This window comes from Trichosurus vulpecula, chromosome 7 (genome assembly GCF_011100635.1).
Source record: "Trichosurus vulpecula isolate mTriVul1 chromosome 7, mTriVul1.pri, whole genome shotgun sequence".
Classification (NCBI taxonomy): Eukaryota; Metazoa; Chordata; class Mammalia; order Diprotodontia; family Phalangeridae; genus Trichosurus; species Trichosurus vulpecula.
Genome location: NC_050579.1, coordinates 5,118,109 through 5,142,086, shown reverse-complemented (window position 1 = coordinate 5,142,086; position 23,978 = coordinate 5,118,109). Strand labels below are relative to the sequence as shown.

The 23,978-nt window shown below is 48.9% G+C and overlaps 1 protein-coding gene across 1 annotated transcript in view; it reads left to right on the top strand.

Annotated features, from left to right (window-relative positions):
- Nucleotides 1–333: 333 nt before the first annotated feature.
- Nucleotides 334–23,978, top strand: part of SH3BP4 (SH3 domain binding protein 4) — a 131,534-nt gene continuing 107,889 nt past the window's right edge. The window contains exon 1 of the mRNA XM_036768982.1: nucleotides 334–614. The gene's annotated coding sequence lies outside the window, so the exon portion shown is untranslated. The remainder of the gene's footprint in view (nucleotides 615–23,978) is intronic.

The following is a 23,978-nucleotide window of genomic DNA, read 5'->3' as shown; positions in this document are numbered from 1 at the left end:
CGGGCGACGGTTTAGACTCCTACTCTGGAGAAGAGAAACAAGGTTTCCGATCGTCCTCCATCCCCCCGCCCCCCCGCCACTGCCTCCGCCTCCGCCTCCGGGAAGGGAAACATTGTTTCCAATCCGGCCTGGGAGTTAGCACCACTCACCGGACGATTGCAAAGGCCTGGAGGTGGGCGGGCCCCCGGGTCCTGCCTCGCAGCCCCGGCCCAGGGGAGAGGGCGGGGCCCTCGTGACGTGGGCGGATTCGAATCCCGCCGCTCCGCCCCCCCAGCCCCCATCGGGGTTCTATTCTCCGCCCGCGCGCCCGCCTGGCTCCTCCCCAGCCCTGCCCAGCCGGGTCCAGCCCGGCAGCGGAGCTGAGACGGACCCAGACAGGCGCGCGCGCACACAGTGCAAGCGCCCCAGCCCCGCTGCCAGCCTCCGATCCGGGAGCGGGACTCTCTCCTTCTCGCTCGGCCGGACACTTGGGGACTGGCCGTTCGGCGGCCACCCCCAGAGAAAGCCCTCGCTCGCTGCTGCTCCTGTGGCATTCCCGGTGATCCGTGAGGGCTCCTTGGCCGGAGCAGCAGCCCCAGCGGCGGCCCCAGGGGGGCAGACACCATGGGAACGAGGTAGGCTCCCCCACGAGCTTGTGGGAACCCGACACGCTTTGCCCTGGGGGCTCGGGCGGGGCCTCCCGAGGGGCCCCTGATTCCTGGCTGCAGCCTGCAGATGCCCGAACCCGACGCCTGGGTTGTCCTGGACATTTCTAGCAGCCCCTGCCCCTGACCGCGAGCAGCACAGACACACACAGACACACACACACACACAGACACACACACACACACACACACACACAGTCCCCCCACTCCCCAGTGCTTTCTTCCCTTCCTCTGCTCCCCACACTTTCCTCCTACTCCGATCCCGCCCTCTTTCCTCGACGCGCCTTCCCCCTTGGGGCCGGTTTGCCAGCGCTGGGTGCGGAGCCCCATCTGCCATCGCGCCCCTACTTTTAGCTCGTGTAGACGCTGCTGGCCGCTCGGGCAGGGTGCTCTCCTGCCCTCAGGTGGGCGCCATATGTGTAGAGGAGAATGGACCTTTGCCTGCCGGAGTGCTATTTCGGAGTGGGTAGTGAGGCGCCTGCGGTGTGCTGTCCCCAAAAGAAGGCGTCCAGCCAGGGTCCCCGGCTCAGGTTAGCGCTACTAAAAAGGAGCAGGGAACCGGATTAGAGTAGCGGATTTTCCAGGCACCCAGTCAAGGTGGCCGTGACCTGACTGGTGGCGACCACACACACACACACACACACTCACACAACACACACACACACACACACACACACACTCACACTCACTCTTACACTTGAACAGTAACATTCAAACACTCTCACAACACAAACACTAACTCGCACACGCTCTCTGGCCGGGTCTCTTCGGGTGGGAGGGGACAGTGACCCAAGCACCCGGGATAGCAGCGCCCACGCACACTGGCACGCAGGGAACCTCCTTGTCATCGCCTTGGCTTCCTGCCGCTTCGCTCCCGGCGCATTGCTGCTTGGCTTCTTGGGTTGTAATTGCGGGTAATGGAGGTCCCTGGGTGCCCCCGGGTGCGTCGCTGCACTCTGCCTTTGCCCCAGAGCTGGAGGCTGTCTACCTGTCCCGAGCAGGACCTCCCACGCCTGCCTTAGGGCTGCCCCGCTTTGCGTTTGCGTTGTTGGAAAGCTGGGGCTAGGGAAGAGGGCTTGGGGCCCCGAGTTGCCCTCTGGGAACTTTCCCAGGCTGCTCTCGGACTCTTTCTGAGGCTTCTGTAGTGCTCTGAGTTGGCATCGAGGGTGGGAGAGCGACCACCTCCGATGGATCGCCTTTCTGTTCCTAAGACTGAACTAGCAACTGGGTGGACAAGAGCACCTGGAGTCCCTTCTCCAGTCTTCGCATGGACCTAAAAAGAACGGGGAGAGAGGGCTGTAGCCTTGGCAAAGTTAAAGCTTTTAGCTACTTCTCGTGGCTTGCTTGGGACGCTTGACTTTGCTTGGATTTTCGCCTTTACTTGGATTTTTGCAATTGTTTTCAGCTTTAGCTAGAGCAGGGCCAACTGTCTTGTGGAGGTGGATTTCAGGTTGTGTGTGTGTGTGTCCGCCCACTGACGAGCTACCCTACCCTTTTCTCTAGTTGGCATCTCCATCCCAGCAGGGAACTCGAGGAAGAGGGAAAGTCACCCAGCTTTGGGTGGCTTTTACAATCACAGTGGCATAGACTGATGGGGAGAGGTGGCCTCCGGGACTTGCTTAGAACTACTAGTGAAAGCAGTCCGCTTTGAAAGGTGCGTTCTTTATAACCTTGTGATGCTGGGAGAACCTGGCAGTGTTAGACCTGGGAGGCATCTGGGAGGCCTGTTGGTTGCCTGTTGTGGGGCAGTGATCGCCCTCTTCTCTTTCCTTCCCTCTACAAGTGTCTTAGAATCATGATCAAAATAAACCTCGAGCTTTCCTGAGAGGCTCAGCTAATCCTGACCGCCCCGGACTGGGAAGCAGGCTCATACATGTAGCTGTGCTGGGCCCCTAACATGGACGATACTTGATAGCGGCTGACATCTCTAAAGGATTGAAGTGCTGGAGAACTAAGTTCCTAGGGCATTCAGAGGCTCCCATTGATTTTAAGTGACTTCCTCAGGGTCATAAAACTAGTAGATGCAAGAAGCTCTCTTGGCCAACCGATTCATAGTGAAGGAGTGATACCTGCGGGGGAGGGCAGTAGAGCCCCATGAGCCTGGGGTGCTAGAGAGAGGACCACTCTGCATGGAGACTCACCTGGCGCTCCGGGGCCCTCCTAGGGAAGGCCAGGCCTGCTTTTACACTCCCAGAGGTCAGGAGGCTTTTCCTAAGGCTCCTATAAAAAATAATGAATGGTTGGGAAAGCTTTTGGAGGTTCATTAACCGGGGAAGCCACTACTTAAGTGCACACTGTGGACCAGAGGTTGGCCTAGACTGACACACGGCAGAGCCTGGTGCTGGCTCTGCAGATGGAAACATGACTGGAGGTCTGGGGAAGGGGCAGGGGCAGGCTGAAAGATCCACGATTTGGGGGAAGGGCCCAAGCTTTCCAGAAAATGAGGGTGCCTGAGAGGGGAGAGGCTGATGCCCAGATCTCTGGTTTAGCAGCCCACTTCGGCAAGTGCAGAAATATGGATTAGGTGGGGGGAGGGCCAGAGAAGCCGGCCCAGTGTGTAAGCACAGAAACTCCCCTTGAGTGCTAGCCCCAAAGTCTCCTGATGGGAGGAATGTGAGAACAGTTAGTCCTCAGCTAGACACTGGCTCCCACACTGATAAAGCTTGGCTTCCTAGGGGTTTGCTTTATGGCTGACTTGTTTACAAAATGAACAATGGGGATCTGTGAGGCCTGATGGGGGCCAGGGGGCCCTGTCAGGAAAGCTGCCCTTAGCCTGAGGTGGCCTTGGGTTCCTAAGTCCTAGGATCTTCTGCCTGCAGGGGTGTGTGTGTGTGTAAGAAAGCTGTATAAAGAGGCAGGCTTCCTTCAGTTTGCAGGGAGTCCAAGCTAGCAGCTAGTCAGTGACAGTGCATACGGGGTGATTATTTGCTCCAGGCTCTGGGAAACCCTGTTTAAAAACATTGCCTGGCCCTTTAAAAGGGCTGGAGAATGCGGCCGACTCCTGGAGAGTAGGGGGGAGGCTTCATTCTTTGTCACTGCATTTCCCAATCAGTTGGTTAACCAATAAACTGCTTAGCCCTGTGCCTCGCACGTTGTAGGGGCCTGGTGAGTAATCTGGATCTGGAAGGGACTTCGAGGTCACCTAACCAACCCCTTGAGGCCCGAGAGACTGGGCTGGGGTCACGCAGAGAGTAAATGGCAAACCAGAATTCCAAACTAGGGCCCAGGATTCGAAAACCTGCTCTCATAAAAGTCGAGCTCTCAGATTTCCTGTCGGGGAAATTCATTTTTTAAAGCATAAGCTCCCACAAAAGAAGCCACCATGCTGTCCAGGGGGAAGTCAGCCGCCTGTCCAGCACTGATGCGCCACACACTAGGCCCAGCTGACTCTTGGAGAAGGAGCTGCCTCTCTGAGCAGATGAATCACTATTTGAGGCCCCAAGGTCCCCTGGGAGCAGACAGAAGCTGCTGTTGTGTGGAAATGCCCTAATCTCTTCCATTTCAGGGTGTGTGGGGTGTTTCCTGGAGAGAGATGCCTTTGTGCCTGGTTGGTTGGTCAGTCTGTAGGTCCTCGTGTTACCGGGTCACTAAAGGGCTGCTGGGATCCAGTTTTCTGGCCTCAGAATAATGGCATAGACTTAGTGTGGTGAGTGGGTTTGAAGTTTCTGGTACCTTCTCTCAGGCTGCCCCCAGGCCTGGAATGGATGCATAGGATCAGAGACGAGCTGGAACTCCAGCCCATCCAATGGCCCCATCTTACAGAGGACAAAACTGAGGCGCCCAGAATGAGGAAGTCAGTAAGTCTCAGAGACAGAATCTGAACCTGGGTCCTGTGATTTCAGAGACAGTGTTCTTTCCATAGCTATCTACATATCTATCTACACACACTCATATAATTAGAGCTGGGAGGTGTCTTCAAGGCCATTGGGTCCAACCTTTTCTTGCTTTTCCTGGCAGAGAACAGTTGATCCGACTTGTCCCCAGTCAGCTAATAAGTGTCAGAAGTGGCATTGCCTCCTCGGGTCTTTGGGTCTCTGGGTCAGCATGTTTGTGCTAGGGATTTCATATCCCTAACCTGTCTCAGGGCTCCACCCCAGAGGAAGCTTTTCCCAGATGCCCTAATTGTTACTGCAGTCTTCCCCCCTCAGATGACATCATACTTCTCTTTATACATCACAGGCCTAGAGCTAACAGGCCCTTAGATTTCGTCTTGTCCTAAACACTCATTTTATAGGTAAGAAATTGGGGCCCAAGGAAGGTTAAGGACCTGACCTCTGGGGCCCAGGTGAGACACCACATTAGGCCCCAAGCCCACCGCCTTGGTTACCTTGGATAATTCTTACCCTTCCTCTTGAGATCTTGTGAGCAGAAAAGCTTCCATCCAAAAAGTTTAAACTTTTTTGGCACTTGAATGGTTAAGCTTCACTTTTCTAGAAAGCTCAGTAGAGTCAAACCTCCTGGAAATCTCTTCCATGCTGGAAGAATGAGGCAGGGACTGTTGCTACATTTAAATTTAGTCTGTTGTTCAGTTGTGTCCAATTTTGATGACTCCACTTGGAGTTTTATTGGCAGAGATACTGCAGTGATTTGTTGTTTCCTTCTCCAGATCATCTGACAGATGAGGAAACTGAGGCCAACAGGGTGAAGTGACCTGCTCGGGATCACACAGCTAGGAAGTGTCTGAGGCCATATTTGAACTCGGGTCCTCCTGTCTCCAGGCCAGGAGCTCTAACCACTGCACTAACTAGCTGCCCACAAAATTTAGTCTAGACATCTGGAAATGGTTCCCAAGAATCATCTGTGGGCTAGCTCTGGAGGTGGTTATTGGCTCCTCATTGGAGGTCTTCAACCAAGGTTGGCCAACCACTTGATGGGTTCAACCATGAAGGCCCCATTTCCATTCCAAACATTCTTCCATTCTTTGACTCCACCAATTGGATGTTGGAGAATGGAATCTAGTGTATAATTCTCTTCTTCCCTGCTCTAGGTCAGAGAAGCCCTGGAGGGTCAGGAACAGCATCAGCACCCCCTCTTTACTGAAGTTACTTGACCATATTAAAAAGGACCTAAAAGGTTTGTGAGAACTATGAGCCCAAATTCCCTGAGGCCCAAAGTGACTTCCTTGTTAGAAGCTTTCCTGTGTCTCTGCTACCACTCATTAGGGTTTGCATCCTTGCAGGCTGTGGCGCCAAAGAATTCCAGTAATGTCTTTATGCATGGAGAGAATTGGGATGCTGCCGTAATGGCTGGAAAGTCTTACCAGACTGTACAGGAGGTGCCGCCTGGCTCTTTAGACTCGGCATGCCTGGGGATTTCAGCAGGAGCTGCTTCTAACCTCTCTGTGTAGACAGGGTCCAACTACCTTCTCTTGGATTCTGATCCATGGCCAATCCTAGTAGAGATATCCCAGGGTGAAATGGGTTTTCCCTGGGGGAAACCCTTTGTGGTGGGCCTCAGGCAGATGTTGGAGATTGCGATCACATTTGTGAAGGGTGGGTTGGAGTGGCTTCTTGCTCTGGTGACCGCAGAGGGATCTTCCCACTCTGAGACGCTGAGATCATATTGAGGTTGGTTTGGAAAACAAGGTCCCTTTTTGCATTATTAAAAATGAATGGAGTTATAAGGGAGGCTTTGAGCATCTATTCGCCACCTCTGCTTAGACCATCTCTGTGCATCCGGGTGCGAGAGTCTGACATAACTCAATGTTTTGATCAAAGCTAAATCTCCTTCATCTAGGCCAGACTAACTTCCTATGTAGACATGTGTGCACTAGTATGAATCAGTGAAATGGCCTATTTCGGATTTATCCCTCCAGGGTCTTATTTTTTCTGGCCTCTGTGGTCCGGGAGCTGTTGTTTTTCAGGATGTCTTGTTTTATGTTCGTCCCCCCTTCCCATCGTCATCATCATCATCATCGCCATCTTCTCAGGATTCTCCCGCCCCAATTGAACCCTCCATTTTGTACCATAAGGGCAGTAACGCAAGCTAAGCCCTGCTTGGGGCGCCTCTGAGAAACATCAATCCAGCTGCTCACCTCCTCTGTGCCAAGAGGGGTGGCGTGTTTTCTCCATCAGCTCCCAGAAGACGTGACTGGACACTGAGCAGAGTTCTCAGGTCCTACGTGTAGTGAAGAAAGTCTTTACCTTGGGGTCCGAGTCTTAGGAAAATCACTCCCAGAGCCTGCCCGCTTCTCCCACGTCAGTGTATTCAAGTCTTCCCAAGTTTCTCTTAAACTGTCTCAGCCATATTCACTCATGCACTTGCTTGTGTTCAGCCCTTCCCCTGTGGACGGGCATTGACTGGGTTTCAGGTCTTTGCTTTAGCGAAAAATGCAACTGCTATAAATAGTTTCTGTTGACGGGGCGGCTTTCCTTCAGTCTGGCTTCCTTGGTGGCTACATACTCATTAACAAAGAGCAAGTACAGTTTACTGATGTTTCTGGCTTTTTTTGCCTGTGCAGATTTTTTTTAAAAAGTGTTAACATTAAAAAAAATGGAAATACAGATTTATCATGTCTGTGCAGACAGCGATATTTCTAATTTGTCGTTGTTCAGTTATATTTGACATTCTGTGACCCTATTTGGGTTTTCCTGGCAAGGATACTGGTGTGGTTTGCCATTTCCTTCTCCAGCTCATTTGACAGATGAGGAAACTGAGGCAAACAGGGTGAAGTGACTTGCCCAAGGTCACAGAGCTTATAAGTGGCTGAGGCTAGATTTGAACTCATGAAGAGGAGTCTTCCTGATTCCAGGCACGTTGATTTCATTAGCCGAGGCAACTTCTGGTATTGAAAATCGCTTCTGGGGTGTAGATCTTCAACCCTTTTAGAGAGTGCCTTGGACCAAGGCCGTGGTGAGTTGACTGACTTGCTCAGTAATCCAGCAGCTTCTGTGTCAGAGGGAGGAGGAACCCTGTGGCTCCAGACTGTCTTTATCCTCTATGTAAATCAAGCTGCCTTTTAGTAGCTAAGAGGTGCCGCAGTGCAGGGAGCCTGGACCTGGAGTGGGGAGAGCGGTGTGACCCTGGGCAAGTCTCTGAATCCCACTGAGCCACGGTTTTGTCATCTTTAAAATGGGGTGATAATAACAGCTACCTTCCAGGGCTGTCATGAGGGATCGAATGAGATATCGGTGGCCGTAAAACTCTATCTAACAGCTAGCTATTGCTGTTATTACAGTAAACTAATTCCGAACCTCTTTGGAGAATGTCTGGACCGTTTCACAGTTCTCTTAACTGTCTGAGGCCTGTCTTCTCTCGCTGGCACTGCCTCCTAAAATGGTAGTTACTCCTACATTGCCACTTTCCCCATCTTGGTTTCCATATATCACGGGGCAGCATAAGAAATTTCTGTAGTATTTCGTATTTTTAAAATTTCTTTTTCATATTATAGTATTTTTAACATTGACCTACATATAGCCTATGACCAAATACTCAACCCAAATTTTACAGTAAGGTGCTGTAAGCACCCTATAAAAGAAAAAAATCAGACTTCTTCTCAGGTATGAAGGGAGGGCCAAGACATTTTATGCAGATTTTCCAGATCCTGGGGGAAACCCCCTCCTCCCACACGCCAGAGACCAGTCTTTGGGGACAATCTGGTTGTGAGATCAAATTCCAGAGTTGATTATATTCTCTTAGAGTTTAAACTGAATAATCTCCAGAAGGTGTCTGCAGAGAGAAAGGGAAAACTGATGCACTCTTACCTGTGTGGGTATACAGCCTCAACTCACGACGGCTTTCACTGCTGAGTTTTGTTCACAGGGTGCAAATGGCCAACTGGCTTGTGGTCCTATGGACAATATGCCAGAGCCTTTCCTCACTCTTCAGTCCTGTGCCCTACACACTGTGACAACCTCGCCTCTCCTGCCTCTGATGTGCTCACAAAATCCCTGGTAAAGCAAATAGCCACAAACCTGAAGTCAACAACTTAACATCTAGGTAACTCTGGTTGAGTCAGCTGGGAGCCTGTTTCCCTTTCTACCAGATAATATCTGGGCTTCCTTCTAATGCTGAGAGACTTTATGGAATGGAAGCTCCCCGAGGGCAGGGGCTGGTGCCCAATGCTTGGCACATAGTAGGCACTTGAAAAATGCTTATTGGATTAGATTTTCATTGTAAGGCTATTATTAGCCCCATTTTACAGATGGGGAAATTGAGTCTTTAGGAGATCAAGTGATTTTCACACATGTAGAGAGCTTCTGCATCAGGATTTAAACTAGGGGTTTCCTGGCTTCCGAATCCTGCCTCTATCCAGTCTTTTACAGCAGGGGAACAGACCCATAGAGAGGAAGGTGACTGGTTCAGGGTCACAGAGGCAGGAAGCAGCCGTGCAGGAACTGGAATTTTCTGCCACCCAATCTAGTGTCCTTTTCGCTGTCCCATAACCCTGCCCTTTCTTGTGCTGACCAGATATGACCTTACAACAGTGGCACCTTTGGGCTTTCCCCTTGCCTTGGTGATCACCCAAACATTCTCCACCATGCTTTACTGCTCCAGTTTATGGATTTCCATCCAAGGATGGATTCGGGGTGCTCTGCTACCCCCCACCTTATAGCCCTTTTGTCGAATCTCCATTTGATTGGGAGTTTCACTGCTGTATTCCAGTCACGAGTGAGCTAACAAATGTCCGTATCGAGTTCCAATTTTATTTCCTTTGGGATAAAATTTCTTCTCCTTGGGTTGACTTGGATAATCAAGAGCCCTAAGTCCTAGATGAGGATGGTTTTCTAAAATAATGAGCAGGGAAGCGTTGTGAAGTACCATTTATCGTGCTCAATACCTCACCAGGGATTGGGGCTGAGGAATACATGGGACCAGGATAAGATTCTGGGGTTGACTCTGAGCTGTTTTTCTTGCAGAAATGACACCCATACTCTCATGTTGAATGGGGAAATCCTAATCTGGGAAATGAACAGATTTTATCTAAGGCCAGGACTTCCCTAGAGCAGTGAGATAACTGGTCTGGTGCCACCCAACAAATGGATGAGTTACTGCTGGCCATATAAAAATACAAGTCAGATATCTCCTGTCTCCAAGAGCTACAGTCGGCTGGAGCTCAGGACACCCATTCACAGATAGACAAGTACAAAATATCTGCAAAATGATTTAAAGGGGGCGGAACAGGTTAGTGGATCTGGGGCTCAGGAAGGGCCTGGCAGCTGAACTGGGGAGCCGGGGACCCTCAGGGAGAGGGGAGGAAAGGAGGTGTTCTGGAATGAGAGATGGCTGCCTTGTAAAAGCCCATGGGGAGGAGATGTGGGAGCTCCTCTCATAGGGCTTTCTGGTTGGCAGTCCTCCATACTACCCTGAGAGGGGTAGGTGGCATAAATGTTATCTGTCTTCATTGAGGAAGGATGAAGCTGAGCCTAAGAGGAGGGACATGAGTCATCTCTGCAGTCCTGCACCCAGAGTGTCCTAGCAGCCTGTGTCAGAGCTATGCTTCGGACCTGGGGCTCTTGCGCTCTTGGTCATGGGCAGCTTGAGGCCTGGGCCACCCAGCTGTAGGGCCTGGATTAGAGGAACCTGGTACCACTCATGCAGAGAGCCTAGTGGCTCAACCCCATGTCCCTCTCCAAGCTTTTTTTCTGTGGAGTAAGGGTAGAGAAAATCACTAGTATTCTTGGTGTTTAAAAGCAAACAATTGCCACAGGGAAGGTCTGGATTCTGTCTCTGAACCTCCTGAATGGATCTTTGGAATAGCTCCTTCGGTGAGTGGATCGCCTCCAGACAGGGTCATGCTGAGTCTCTGGGTTCGAATCCTGCCAGCTATGTGACCCTGGGCAAGTTTCTTCCCCCGGCTGGGCCTCAGTTTCCTCATGTATGGAAGGGCCTATACCACCTTTGGAGGCTTTTTAGCTGTATCAGGGTCTGATATAGTGGGGAGATCCCTGGGTTTTTGTCCAAGCTCTGCTGTTCACCTCCTCTGTAGGAGCTTGGGTAAGGGCCCCCAACTCTGGGCTTTCTTCACCTGTGGAGGATGAGAGGGTTGGGCATGGCTTCCGAGGCTCCTCAGGCCCCTCCCATTGTACCTCTCTGTGGTCTTGGATTTCTGTGTGAATTGGGTTAAATCTGTGTCCTTAAACTTGGCTTTGTGATAGAAGAAGGGACTCCATTAGTAATGGCCTCCATAAACCCATCGAATAAGGAGAGTCCAGTGAATGACTCCAATCTACTGACATTGGGGGCGGAGGAGATGGTAAAGGATTTCTGATTCAAGCTCATGGGGATTGTTTGGAGATATAGGGGCAGCTTAGGCTGGAGAAGTCGGCATCATGGTGAGTGGATAGGGAGCCATGGGTTCATGGGTTCAGGTCCTATCTCTGACCTTCACTGGATGCAGGACCGTGGGTGGGTGGGCAGATGGGGAGGGTGGGAGGGGGAGTCTCTTAGCATCTCCGTAATCCAGGCATTCTAAGCACTTGCAAAGTAGAAATTCTCTTACAAGTCAAGATACCACCCTCCGATGTCATTGGGCCTCTGGCAGAACTAAGGACAGACATTAACAACAACAAAAAGGCAGTTACCACTAGATTTAGGGGGTGGGGACGGGGCCTTCTCTTATTGGGAACCTTATACGGATCCTATTTCTAAGTTGTCCCCTCCCAAAAACTATCCTAGAGAAGAGAAAACTGGGAGATCATGGTCACCTGATTTCTGAAGATAGTCATGTGGGAAGAGTGGGCTTATTCTGCTCTCTGGGAACAACTGTGGCAGATTTAGATTTGGGAAGAAAACCTTCCCTCAGATTAAAACTGTTTCTAAGTGGTATGGGCTTCCTGGAGAGGGAGTGAGCTCCCTGTCACCAGAGAGATGCTCAGGAGGTAGGTCCCTTCCTTCCACCTCTGACATTCTATGATGGTGATTCTCCGGAACACGTTTTTCTTTGATCATTTCTGAATTCTTAGAATAATAGGATTTTGAATTGGAAAGAGCCTTCAGTAGAGACTGTCACTTCTAATCCTTTATTTTTGTGGAGAAGGAAGTTTAGACTCCTGCAGGGAAAGGACTTCATTACCTGAGGTCATAGTCAAGTCTCAGGGTTATTTGGAGAAAGCTTTATTTCTATTATCGCTCTAATTCTTGTGAACTCCCATTGGAGAAATGAAGGAAAGCCTTGGGTCCCAGTCTGGACTGCTGCAGTTTCCTGAGTATGATTGGGGGAGCCCTGGGGAGGGATATGAAGGTGGGCAGAGCTGTGTTTAAAGCTGCCTCTGCCCCTTTACTGGGTGATCTTGAACAATCAACTTTCTACCCCGATAAAGGGAAGGAGGCAGAGCTTTGAGATCCAGAGGCTGCCGGTTCGGATCCGGTCTCTCCAGAGATTTGAATGCCAGGCTAGATCTTCCCTCTGCAGCACTTCTGGAGAGACTTCTTACAGTAGAGGCTGGAAGGCTGCCTGGAAGCCAGGGTTCAAGCCCCACCCACTCAGCCAGCAAGCATTATAGCACGTACTGTGCTCCATGTACCACGCTTAGGGCCTGAAGAAAGGTTAAGAATCCTTGCCCACAGGGCGCTCCCACTTTAGGGGGGGAAGCAACATGCAAACAACTACATAGAAACGAGATCTATACAGGATAAACTGGGGTAACCTCTGAGATAACTCACATCAAGGGCTGCAGGGAACAGCTTTGGACAGAAAGTGGGATTTTAGTCGAGATTTGGGAGAAGCCCGGAGAAGGAGAGGGAAGGAGTCCCTGGCATGGGGGACAGCAAAGGAAAATGTCTGGAGTCTGGAGATGGCATTGTCTTGTGCGTAGAATAGCCAAGAGGCCAGGTCACCAATATGGGGAGGGGGAGTAAGGTGTAAGTAGGCTGGAGAGGGAGGAAGGGGCCAGTTACGAAAACCGATCTTGGAGGTGACTAGGAGCCCCTGGAGGGGAGGGGCAGATAACCTAGGCAGATTTGCCCTGTGGGAAGAACACTTTGATCGCTGACACTTTGATCATTGTATTCTGGCTGTGTGACCCTTAGAGAGTTACTTAACTCTTTAGTGCCATAGGCACAGTCTTTGAGACTGTGCGTGAGGGTGTTCCCAGGATTAATGAAAGTGCTGGGCCAGCTCCCTCCCAACCCGTGCCCCCCCTTAATTTCCATGGAAGCCCTGAGGGAATCTGAAGGGTCTCTCTCTCTCTCTCTCTCTCTCTCTCTCTCTCTCTCTCTCTCTCTCTCTAGTGGAAGTGAGATCTTTAGGTCACTTCTTCATAAATGAAAGGACGATGGATGGTTCCACCACAGTCAGAGGACTGGAGACCTACCAGGACTGGACTTTGAGGGAGGAGGAGGAGAAGGAGGAAGGCTTGAAAGCCCCGGGGCTTCTTCCTTCCAAGCCATCAGTGATCTTTGTTTGGCTGTTTTGCTGTGATTTCTATTTATGTATTTTAAATCAACCCTTGAGTCTTTGAGAAATAAATTTTGGTGTCTGGAAGGCCATTTAGCCTTTTTTAAAAATTCTGTTTTGCTCTTTCTTAAGTACAGAGTTCGTATTTGACAGCGCACCTATTTTTCCCCAAGATTTTTATGGTGATCTAATAGGTGACATCCCAAAGTTAGCTGCCCATTATAAATCAAGCTAACTTGATTCCAGGGAAGCCTTATGGAGCTGGGAGCTGCAGAGCCATCCATCATGCCCAGGTAATCATCTCAGGCTTCTCTTCAGGCTCACTGAAAACACGTCAAGATGAACTGGGGACTGACACAGACCCAGAAATGAGTCCGAAGAAGTCCCAGAACGCAAAAATTTTTACACACATACATGTATATATATGTATATGTGTATGTATTTATATGTATATAACTTTTTTATTTGTTCCTTAGCCCCTGGTACCTGGATGACATTTAATGAAATTTTATTGGATTAGCTTGTATTGAGAGCTTGGAGCTGATTCCCACAGCTGATGTTCCCTGGCTCTCATAGATTTTCTTCCAATATGGAATAGCCATGAGAGGCAGCCATGGCACAATAAATGAAGAGCTGGCTTCAGTCAAGAAAGATCTGGGTTCAAGTCCTGTCTCTGACACCTATAGGCTGTTTGACTCTGGGCCATTTTCTTAACCTTTCAATGTCCCGGACAATTCACCAAGACTGTAAGTTGTAGAATAGTTCCTTCATAGAAATTCTTCCCACACCTTCACTGGTATAGACACAGGTCTAGACTCCTTAAAAAAAAAAAAACAAGCAAACCCTAACTGCCAACTGGGAAATTGACGGTAGACCGTAAATCCCACTGGATTTCCAAGAACCAACACTTCTGGTAGGTGTATGGCATCTTTTACTGGGAGACGGGAGTGGGGTTCTCTGGAAACGAAGGCTGTTTGTGTGGGACATGAGAAGACTTCTTCAGTGCCAGTTTTCCATTATAGGAATATGTCTGAGGGCTTCCATAGGGGCCCCTGGAGCTGTATTAAATTAAAGCTTAGACCAAGACTCAGGCCATTATGGTTGTTCTTAGCAATGGGTGAGGTCTATTTGTGAAATTAGCCCCTCTCAGAGACCGACTCCCTGGACAGCTTTGGATACACTTGGTTGGTATCTTACTATGTCTTTCTGGGCAGGAGATTGACGCCCATTCAAACTCTGTTATCTTGGGTCCTGCTCCTGATTTTAGTTTGGATGGAAGGAAACGCTTCCAAAGATGAGAACTGTCCTACAGGGAAATGGGATTTCTTCTAGAATGGAGGTTCTTAATGGGGGTTTGATGTTAGCATCCCCAGAAGGCCTCCTGTCCATCCTGGTCATGCTTACCTGTGCATCTACTATGTGTCCGGCATTGGGGATATGGGGACAGTGAATAAAACCACCCCCAGAGAATGCTAAGCTTCCTCCCAATCAAAGGAGAATAGGCCACTTAGATGGTAAAGGATCCCCATCATCAGAGAGGGGATGGCTGCTTCTCAGCAATATTGGAGAAGGGATCCTTGGCTCCCAAGATCCCTTCTGAGTGGTCTGTCCTCTGGAGTAAGTGGGCATGACTACTGTGGATTTGCTTGGTCATTGTTCCCATTAGGTCTCAAATCTAGGCAATTCCATGTTGGGGTTGGCAGCCATCAGGTAGTTTGCAGATAACACAAGAACAAAACGCATTGACCCACGCATGGTCTATCTCTGCCCCAGACACTAGGGTAAAATATTGACGTCATCGGGAATGGAACAGAAATCTTGGTTTGCTGGGTTGTTGTCATGATTTAGAGACAAGAAGACTTCACCCCGCTGCTCTGGTGCATGAAAAAGGACTAACAGAATTATTTTCCTGGGTTAATCCTTATCCATTCCCTAGGGTCTCTTATTAGGCGTGGGTATACACCTTTTGGACTTAATGATTTGAGTCACCAATTCTTCAGCAGAGGGAGTCAGTTTGTCAGGCCCCTTCTCTTGCCCTCAGAGTGCTGGGGGCAGCAGCAGAAAGCTGGGCACTTGAGGAAAAAGGGATTGGGGCTGTGTTGGAATGAGGAGGCTGGTTGGGTAAAGAGCTGGATCCCAGTTTTGCCCAAGGCTGATCCTACTGGTGGGAGAAGATATTGAATAACACACTAATGCATTCAAATTTATTCAACTCAATTTCTTTTTTCCTCCTTAGCTTCCACCCTCCGAATCCATTTCATGCACCAAAAGTTACTAGAATTCTAACTCAACAGATTGAGAATTTCTTGAGGGCAAAACCTCAGTGTAATCTGTTACCTGTAGTTCCTAATACAACAGTTCTATTAAAAATATGCCTTGTTGGCTGATGAATTCCCAAGAATTTCACTCCATCTTTATGTGTAAGAGCTATCCCCGGAGCAAAGTTATTGCATATTGATTCTGGAATTTTGAAGGGCCACTAGGGACTTTTGCCTTTTCCATGTTAATTAGTCAGTAGTAAAGAGCTATCCCAATGGCAGGCAAGCCAGGTCCAGTGGAAGGAATGCCCTGGGTTCAAGTTCTGATTCTCCAGCATTCTAGCTTTTAAACATTGGGCAAGTCCCTTATCCTCTTTAAGCCTCATTTTCCTCAGCTGTAAAATGAAGAGGAGGGGCAGCTGGGTGGCCCAGTGGGTAGAGTGCCAGGCCTGGAGTCAGGAAGACTCAGCTCCTGAGTTCAAATCTGGCCTCAGACGCTTACTAGCCATGTGACCCTGGGCAAGGCACTTCACCTGATTCCTCATCTGTAAAATGAGCCGAACAAGGCGGTGGCAAACCTCTCTGGTATATCTGCCCAGAAAACCCCATGTGGGGTCACCGAGGGTCAGATACAAATGAAATGACTCAGCAGCAACAAAATGGAGATAGTCACACAAGACTATAGGGTAGTGAAGAAAATACTCTGTAGAAATGCGTGTTTCTGTTTCATGTGAAGTCATTAAAAACACCCAGAATTTGAGTTGGGAAAGACCTCTGGTGTCGGCTGACCAACCCCATCCCTCCCCGAGGAGGAATCCTTTATCTTGACTGGGGGTCATGTCATTTGCATGTTGATGCTCAGCAGTGGTGAGCTCTCCACCTCAGAAAGCCTTCCCATCCAGAAGTCCCAACCTTTTGGGATAGCCATGGTTTAACAGAAAGCAAGCCCTACTTTTCTTCGATTCAGTGTGAGTCTGTGCTGATTGTGAGCACACTCCATACTTATTTCATCTTCAGTTACCCGCCCCTGCTCTCCTCTCTGGTTTGAGCCTGGAGAATGAGTTCTTTGTGCAGTAACACAGGATTGCCTCTCTTATTTGCACAACTCCCCTCTTCTCCCTCACTGGAATGGCTGCTGGGATCAGAGTTGGCTTCGGAAGGCTTCCTTTCCCACTTGTGTTGAGCTCTGAGGTTGCGGGCCATGGGATGTACCTGCACTCAGGCTGAATCCTCTGAAATATTCTTTCAACACCAAGGATGGGCATCAGGTCACGCCAGGCTTTGCCTGTTTTTCTCTCATGTAACTATAGGCAAGAAGTGTGTTATACCTTCCCCAAGTTCCTTCCTGACCTTGCCCCTTAAGCAGTTCCTCCTGGTGAGTCAGTCTTCAAGTGATAATGGTCCTTAGGGGTTGTCCATGACCATCACACCGAGTACAGAATTCCCTGCTACAGTGTCCCTGGCAGGGTAGGTCCATCATCCAGACATTGCTTGAATTTGCTTTTAATGAGGACTTCACTTCCTACTCTGGCTGTCCTCTGCTCGACAACCACCTTGTGGATTCCAGCTGTCCTGATTGGGGACCTCTACCATCCCAGACCATTCCATGAAAATCTGAGCTGCCATCCGTTACTTACCCAGCCATTTCCTTGCTCACCGCCTTGCCACGGCACAAATACCCTTCGTTCCACACAATCCCCTCCCTCCCCCATAGGTGAAGAACTATAAGCTCCCATCATAGCAACTTTGCCATTGTTCCTGGATAGGTGGCATCAATCTACTGATCCTAAGCCCCACCCAGCATCCCCGACCCTTTTGGGACCAAAGTGCTTCCCCACCCCCTGAGGGAACTATATTGCCCTTTGTTGTTGCCTCCCTCTTTAGGAGGTAAGCGAGTCTCTGCTTTTACTTTTCCTAACACCAAGCTGACCTTTTGGTGAGCACTTACCACATGCCTTTTCATTCCTTTCGGAGGCTCCTGCCACCTCTGAGGCTCAGGTCCTTTTAGTACTTAGCTCAGTACTCATGGTTGGGTTGAAATCTGTCTCTCTGGTTTCCAGTGGAACAAAAGTATTTTTTCTTCCCATTTTTGAAAACAGCCATTAGCACTTCACTTAATCTTTTTCTCTTTTCGATTAAATGTCCATGATTTTTTCCAATCATTCATCTTTATGAATAGTTTATAGAACCCTTAACATGGTAGTTATTTCATGAAATTCACCCAGCTTTGTCAAGCCAATCTCAACTTGATCCCACTGCCCTAGGCCACTTTTCAATCACGAGTATTCCTCTTAAAGTGGGGAGCCCAGAAGCAGATAAAATCTTCTTGGTGTGTGGGACCTGCTGCGCATCAGATGAGACTGTAGAGCTCAGTGAGGTGGGTGGATGTCTTTGTGGGGGGCAGGAGGGCAAAGGCCAATGTATTTCCTCATCCAGGCATTAGGATAGCTTGATGTCACACATACATCTTAGGGGATTGTAAGCCTACTTGTGGCCAACTAAGGCTGCATCCCCCACCCCCACCCTGGTGAACTCTCCCCCATACCAGTTTGTCCCCACCTTTTCCGTCCCCTCCCCCACTCAGAGCAGTTGTTTTTAAACAGACTTTTACATTTTCTAAATTAATTGTTTGAGCCAGAGCGCAGAGCCGGCCTCTCCAAAATCCTGCTGAAAATGATTTCTTCTTTCTGTTTCTTAGGGAATTTTTTTCCAGACCAGGCTTTGCCTATATAACACTTGGGATTGTTGTGCATAAATATTTATTGTGAGACAACCAAGTGGCATGGTAGATAAAGTGCTGGATGTGCAGTCAGGAAGATCTGCCTCTGACACTAGCTGTGTGACCCTGTGCAAGTCACTTAACCTCTGCTTGCCTCAATTTTCCCAACTGCTAAAATGGGGATAATCCTCGCACCTATCTCTGAGGGTTTTTTGAGGATAAAATGACCGTGTTTGTAAAGCACTTTGCAAACCTTAAAAGCATCACATAAATGCTAACTTACAGTTATCACTGCCGTGGCCTTTATATTTGTTTATACTTGTTGATTTAGGTGGCCTGGAGGGCTTGGATAGGAGCAGACACTGTTTCTGCTTTTTCTTTGTATTCCCAGCTCTTAGCTAAGTGCATGCCCAGAGTAGCCCTTAATAAATGTTTGTTGCTTGACTAAATGTACCCCGTGGCCCTGTTCGATTGTAGCAGGCAGTGGGTGGCAGGGAAAGACCTGTTTTGAAATCTCTCTTTCATGTCAGTTTCCTGATCTTGGCTAAGTCTCATCCATATCCTCTGCAAGCCTCAGTTTCCTCATCTGTAAAGGCTTTGCAAACGTTTGAGCACAATCGAAATGGAATCCTTCTGGCTGGACATTTGGAGGAGGGAGAGAGAAGGAAGGGTTCACCCTGGGCCAGACTTCCTGGCGGTGGTTGGGAATTCCAGCCAGGCGGCAGGGAGAGCGATTCATGAATTTTCTCCTTAAAAGTGAAAAGCACCCAGGCCCATTCTGTCTGAGAGGACTTGGGAACGTTTACAGCTGAGAGTTTTCGAATGCTACATCTTTTCCATTCTCGAAGGAAAGCTTCTTTGGGAACGCATCCTTCCCTAAGAATAAGAAGGAAGAAACATGAAGCTCCTTTGCTGGAGTAAGACATCTGCGTTTGGAAATCCAGAGAATTTTTTGTAAAAACAGACCTGCAGCTGCGGGGGTGGGAAGCCTTTTATAAACTAAATCCTGGCAAAGCGTGCCAAGGCCGCCACTTAAGGGCACTGATGGGCCTTGGGCTCCAACAAATTGAACTTCTTCCTCTGCCCACAAACTAGAGAATTAGGGGAGAGGTCCAACTTGGCTACCAAATATTCAGGTTCAACGGCCACCTACCAATTGGTGGCTTTCCCATTTCTCAGTGGATTCCAGCCCCAGATTATCTCAAATTGGGCTGTAATCCGTGCCATCTGGCTGTTTGCCTCTTAAATGTGCCAAGATCTTGGCTATTCGGCTGGTCATGGGACAGGCCAGGAAAAATGTTGGCAGTTTGATAATGGACTTGGTCTCCATCTGCACCTTGTATGGATAGTTTGGACTGTTGAACCCTTGCCTCATGGTGGTGGTGATGATGATGATGGTGAGGAGATGAGGAGGAGAAAGAAGGTGATGCTAAGAGTGAAAGTATGCCAGTGATAAGATGTGTGACTCTGGGCAAAGCATCCTGGAGCCTCAGTTCTGTTATCTCTGAGACAGAAAGGTGGTGTGGACAATCAAATGGGAATGTATGGACAGTGAGGTGGGCACAGGGGTCGCTTCCTCAGTCTTCATGGAGCAGTGTGCTTGTGGTTTGTTGAGTGGTTGAACTCTTCTATCTTTAGTATTAAGAGCAGAGTGAGATTTGGGGCCCTGCTTACTTCAGGGCTCCTGGATTTTGTCGGTATGGGCGCTGCCATCCCCACATCACCCTTGGCCACCCCTCTGTTCTCTGCCTTTTTTGTGTCTGACCACTTCTGCACTCTCTGGACACACCCATGCCCCACTTCTCAGAAAATCCGTAAAGTAAAATACAGGGGATTAGAAAAGAAGCCGATTACATGGAAATATAGTCATTAGTATGAGTAATGAATGGGGCCAGGGGCTGCATTATTCTAGTTTACGCGCGCGTCTTTGCATTGACCATGTTTCGTTATAACCGCAAGGGGCACAAAGTGGACTTTTAGCTCGTACACTGTCTTCATTTTCAGGTGCATCCCTCGCTCTCCCAGCAAGCCATCCCTTGTAAGAAAGAATGAAAAAGAGGAGGAAAAGGCCACTTAGCAAGACTTAGATTACACTGAGTCTAACTGTATTCGATAGCACACATTCCTTCATCTCTGCCAGGACGATGCATTTTAAAAAGGGATTTTGATGGTTTTTTAACCTTAGTTCTTTCAATTCCTTCTCTCCTTTGAACATTCATCCCCCTTTAACAAAGAAAAAGAAATGAAAATGGGATTACTACCCCTGAAATCTTAGTCCTTTGGCCTGGTTGTGTCCTGCCCCTGCTGTGAGAGCGGCACAGGTACGCTGCCTTCCCTCGGGTCCTCAGCCCTAGCAGGGTGCCCGGCATACAGTAGGTGCTTAATAAATGCTCTTCTCCTTATCGGGCTTTCATGTTCTGAGCTCAATCCTTTTTGTGGGATTTTCACTCACATTGTTTTCATTGTCCTGGTTGTCCTTCTGGTTTCTTTGACTCCGTATCAGTCTTTCCAAGACTTCCTGGTTCAGTGAATTCCTCATTTGTCATTTCTTACTCCTCAATAATCCATTTGAGTCACAGACCATCTTTCTTCCCCCCTCACTGGGAGGTACCTGGTGGTGCAATGGTTAGAGCACCAGCCCTGGAGGCCGGAAGACCTGAGACCAACCAGCTGTGTGACCTGGGGCAAGTCTGTTTGTCTCAGTTTTCTCAACTTTAGGATGAGGATAATCACAGCGCTCACTTCACTTAGGACATATGCCTTGTTTCCTAGAACCCAGGACACCTTTGGGAAGCCTAGCCTGCCCTCCCTGTTGTTCTCTCCCCCACTTTTACTCCCCTCACTTTCTTCCTTCCCTCTCAGTTCACTTCATGCTTACTTATTCATGTCCATAAAAACGCCAGTGTAGAGATGGAAGGGATCTTGGGATCTCGTCAAAATCCTTTTATACTGAGGCCCTGAGAGTTTAAATGCCTTGCTCAGGGTTCACACAGCAGAATTTGAACTCTCATCCAGGGCTTAGCTAGCTACCTTAAAAAAAGAAAAGCTTATTTGCCTTCAGGAGAGCAGATCTTTCTGAGGGGAGGGACTGGGTGCTTTTTGCCCTTTTATCCCCAGGGCACAGACCAGCAGGCACACAGCAGAGGCTTAATAAATGTTTATTGGGAACAAACTTGAAGGCTGGCTTCAAGGATGGCTTAGCTAGTCCTCTCCACCTCTTTTCTCAGTCTGTAAACTGTATCACATGGAGGGATTGTTCTGTGGATGGGGACAAGTCAGAGCATCTCTAGTAAAGAATGCACTGCATCCAATGCCAAGAGCTTCCTTTGCCCTGCTAGGTCCCCAGCCTGATGACCTTCTTCCTCTCAGTGGTTCCGGCTGATCCTAGAAAGTATCTTATGGTTGGAAGGGCCCTAAACGGATCTCACCTGATCAGAGGATTGTGGATCCGGGGTGCGAGTGGACCTTAGAGGTTTCTAGAATGATCCCTCACTTTACAGGTGAGGAGACTGAGGGTCAGGGATGGGAAAGCACTTTCCTAAGGTCATGAAGCCCGTGATGGCTCTGGTCAGGTGCCTGAAGGGCTGTCTTGTGGAAGAGGCATTGGCTGGGTTCTGTTGGGCCCCAAGGGCAGAGCCAGAGGCAGTGTGGGTGAGAGTGGTCCAGAGGCCAGTGGAGGCTAGGGGTCAGGAGACCTTCACTGTAAATGAGAGCCAGCTGGGTGCCCTGCTCTCGCCTCTAAGGTCTTCACTCGGGGGCTGGATGGCCCCTTGTGGGGCGTATTACCCGGGGATTCTTCAGGCAGGTTTTGGACTAGAGGGCTGCTGGAATTGCTTCTAACTCTCAAATGCTGCGATCCAGTTATCTTTCTGAATAACTCAAGGTGTATATACCTCAACCAAGAGGGACTTTGGATCTGTAATGGGGCCTTTAAACAGAAAACCTAAAAGAATCGTTCATTTGCTTAGAAAATTTAGGGATGGTATTGGCCCCAGGGTAGTAGATCACCCCTGGATATGGGCCCCAGACCTAAAGGAAGATCTACTGAAGGAAGGCTATATACACTCCAGTAAAAAGCCTTCTCTTATGAACAAGCCTGGCTGGGAGTTTTTTCTTTGTCTTTTCCGATTCAGATAAAGATGTTTTTGTTCATTTCATGCATTGCTGCTTTCCTCCTTCATATTGGTTTCCTGATCTTGCAAATTGAACTGCCAAGGATCAGCCCTTTTTGAAGGTCCCCATGATAGCCAGTAATGGATGTCTATGTAGTTCACAGTCCTGACTACAAACCCCTGGTTTTAGGGGGTGGCCTTTCTCTGTCCAACAGACTGTCCCAGCAGTGAACCTGGCAGTAGCCCTGGCAGGCTTGGGAAACATTGCCCACTTCTCATTTGTTTCTCCAAGATAACTGTGTCAAGTAGGGAAGACAGGTGGTATTTATGCCCATTTTGAAGGTGAGGTCAATGAAGGTCAGAGAGGTTAGGTTGAAAAACCTTATATTAAGGCATTATTATATCCTCAGCTTGAGGAAATGCCCAGAAAGAGTGTGGTAATTACTGGGCTCGTAGAGCTCATGAACTGGGAGAGGCCACGTAAAAGACAGCTTAACTGTGGGGCCGATGGAAAGGCTTGGACTTTCTCAGATGCCAAGGCCCCGAGATTCTGAGCTTCCCTAAAGTGGGCTGATGGCAGTGGAAGTGGAGGGGCAGAGGCTGGGGGGACTCTTCAGGGCTCCCACATGTCAGCTTTCTTTCCATCCCAGTGACACAGACCTACTTGGGCCCTCCCTACATGGGTTTGCATGGGGAGGCTGGGCTCCAAGGCTCCCTTTGCCCCCACTGTGCTTCTGTAGCTCAGGCATAGCCATGAGCTGTGTCTGACTAGCTATCTGAACCCTCACTTTTTGTCTTGCCCCCATTTTACAATCAGAACAGGACAACCTTTGCACCAGTGGTTCTGGATCGGGGGTCTGGGAACTTAATGTCTACAAATACTTGGATCACTGTATTTCAGTATAATTATTTCCATTTGTAAACCTCCATAATTATTTTATGCTTTTAAAAACGTGATTCTTCTGAGAAGGGGTCTCTAGGCTTCTCCAGATTTCCTGCCCAAGGGTTCCAGGATACACAGGTTCTAGACTACTCTAGACTCATCTCTGAAGGAATGTCACTAGGCAGCTTTTGCCATTACTCAAAAAAAGCTGTTATGTGTTTTATCCTTATGGGAATGAATGAATGAATGGGCATTTATTCAGGGCCTGCTCTCTGCCAGACACTGCTAGCTCCTGGATATGCAGAGACAAAACCGAAACAGTTCCTGCCCTCAAGAGTTTTTCGTTGTAATAAAATGACTAAACTTAGAGGCTTGGAAAGATTCTCAGCTGTTATCTTAAATCTTGATTGAAAATCCTTATCTTCAGCTGCATCCCAGTTTTAAATGAGAGGCCATATGGTTCAATGGGCATAACCCTAACTTTAGAGCCACAACCCCTGGGCTCTTAGAGTTACCGGGGTCCAGGTGGCCTTCGCCAAGGATCATCATCAAACTCTCGGGGACTCAGTCTCCATATCAGTGGAATGGACTGGATGACCCTGAGAGGGCCCTTTCACCTCATGATTTGTTATTTTCTCCTTCTCTCTTCCTGAACCGTGGTAAGGAAAGCCATTTGTAATCTTAAAACAGTGACTATCTGACTTTGTTTGCTGTTCTCCAGGACACATTTGGCAGGGGAAATGTGGCCTATATGTTTCTTCTCTCTAACTGTTCCTCGAACTCTCAAAAATACAGACATTCTCTTTGATCCAAAATTTGGGGAGTCTTGCTAGAGCTTTCTGCAATCCTTGTTTTTGTAAATTTTTTAAATTTTTATTTTTTTTGCAGGGGGGAAGGCAGGGCAGTTGGAGTTATGTGACTTGCCCAAGGTCACACAACTAGTAAGTGTGTCAAGTGTCTTGAGTCCGGATTTGAATTCAGGCCCTCCTGACTGCAGGGCTGGTGCTGTACTCACTGTGCCACCT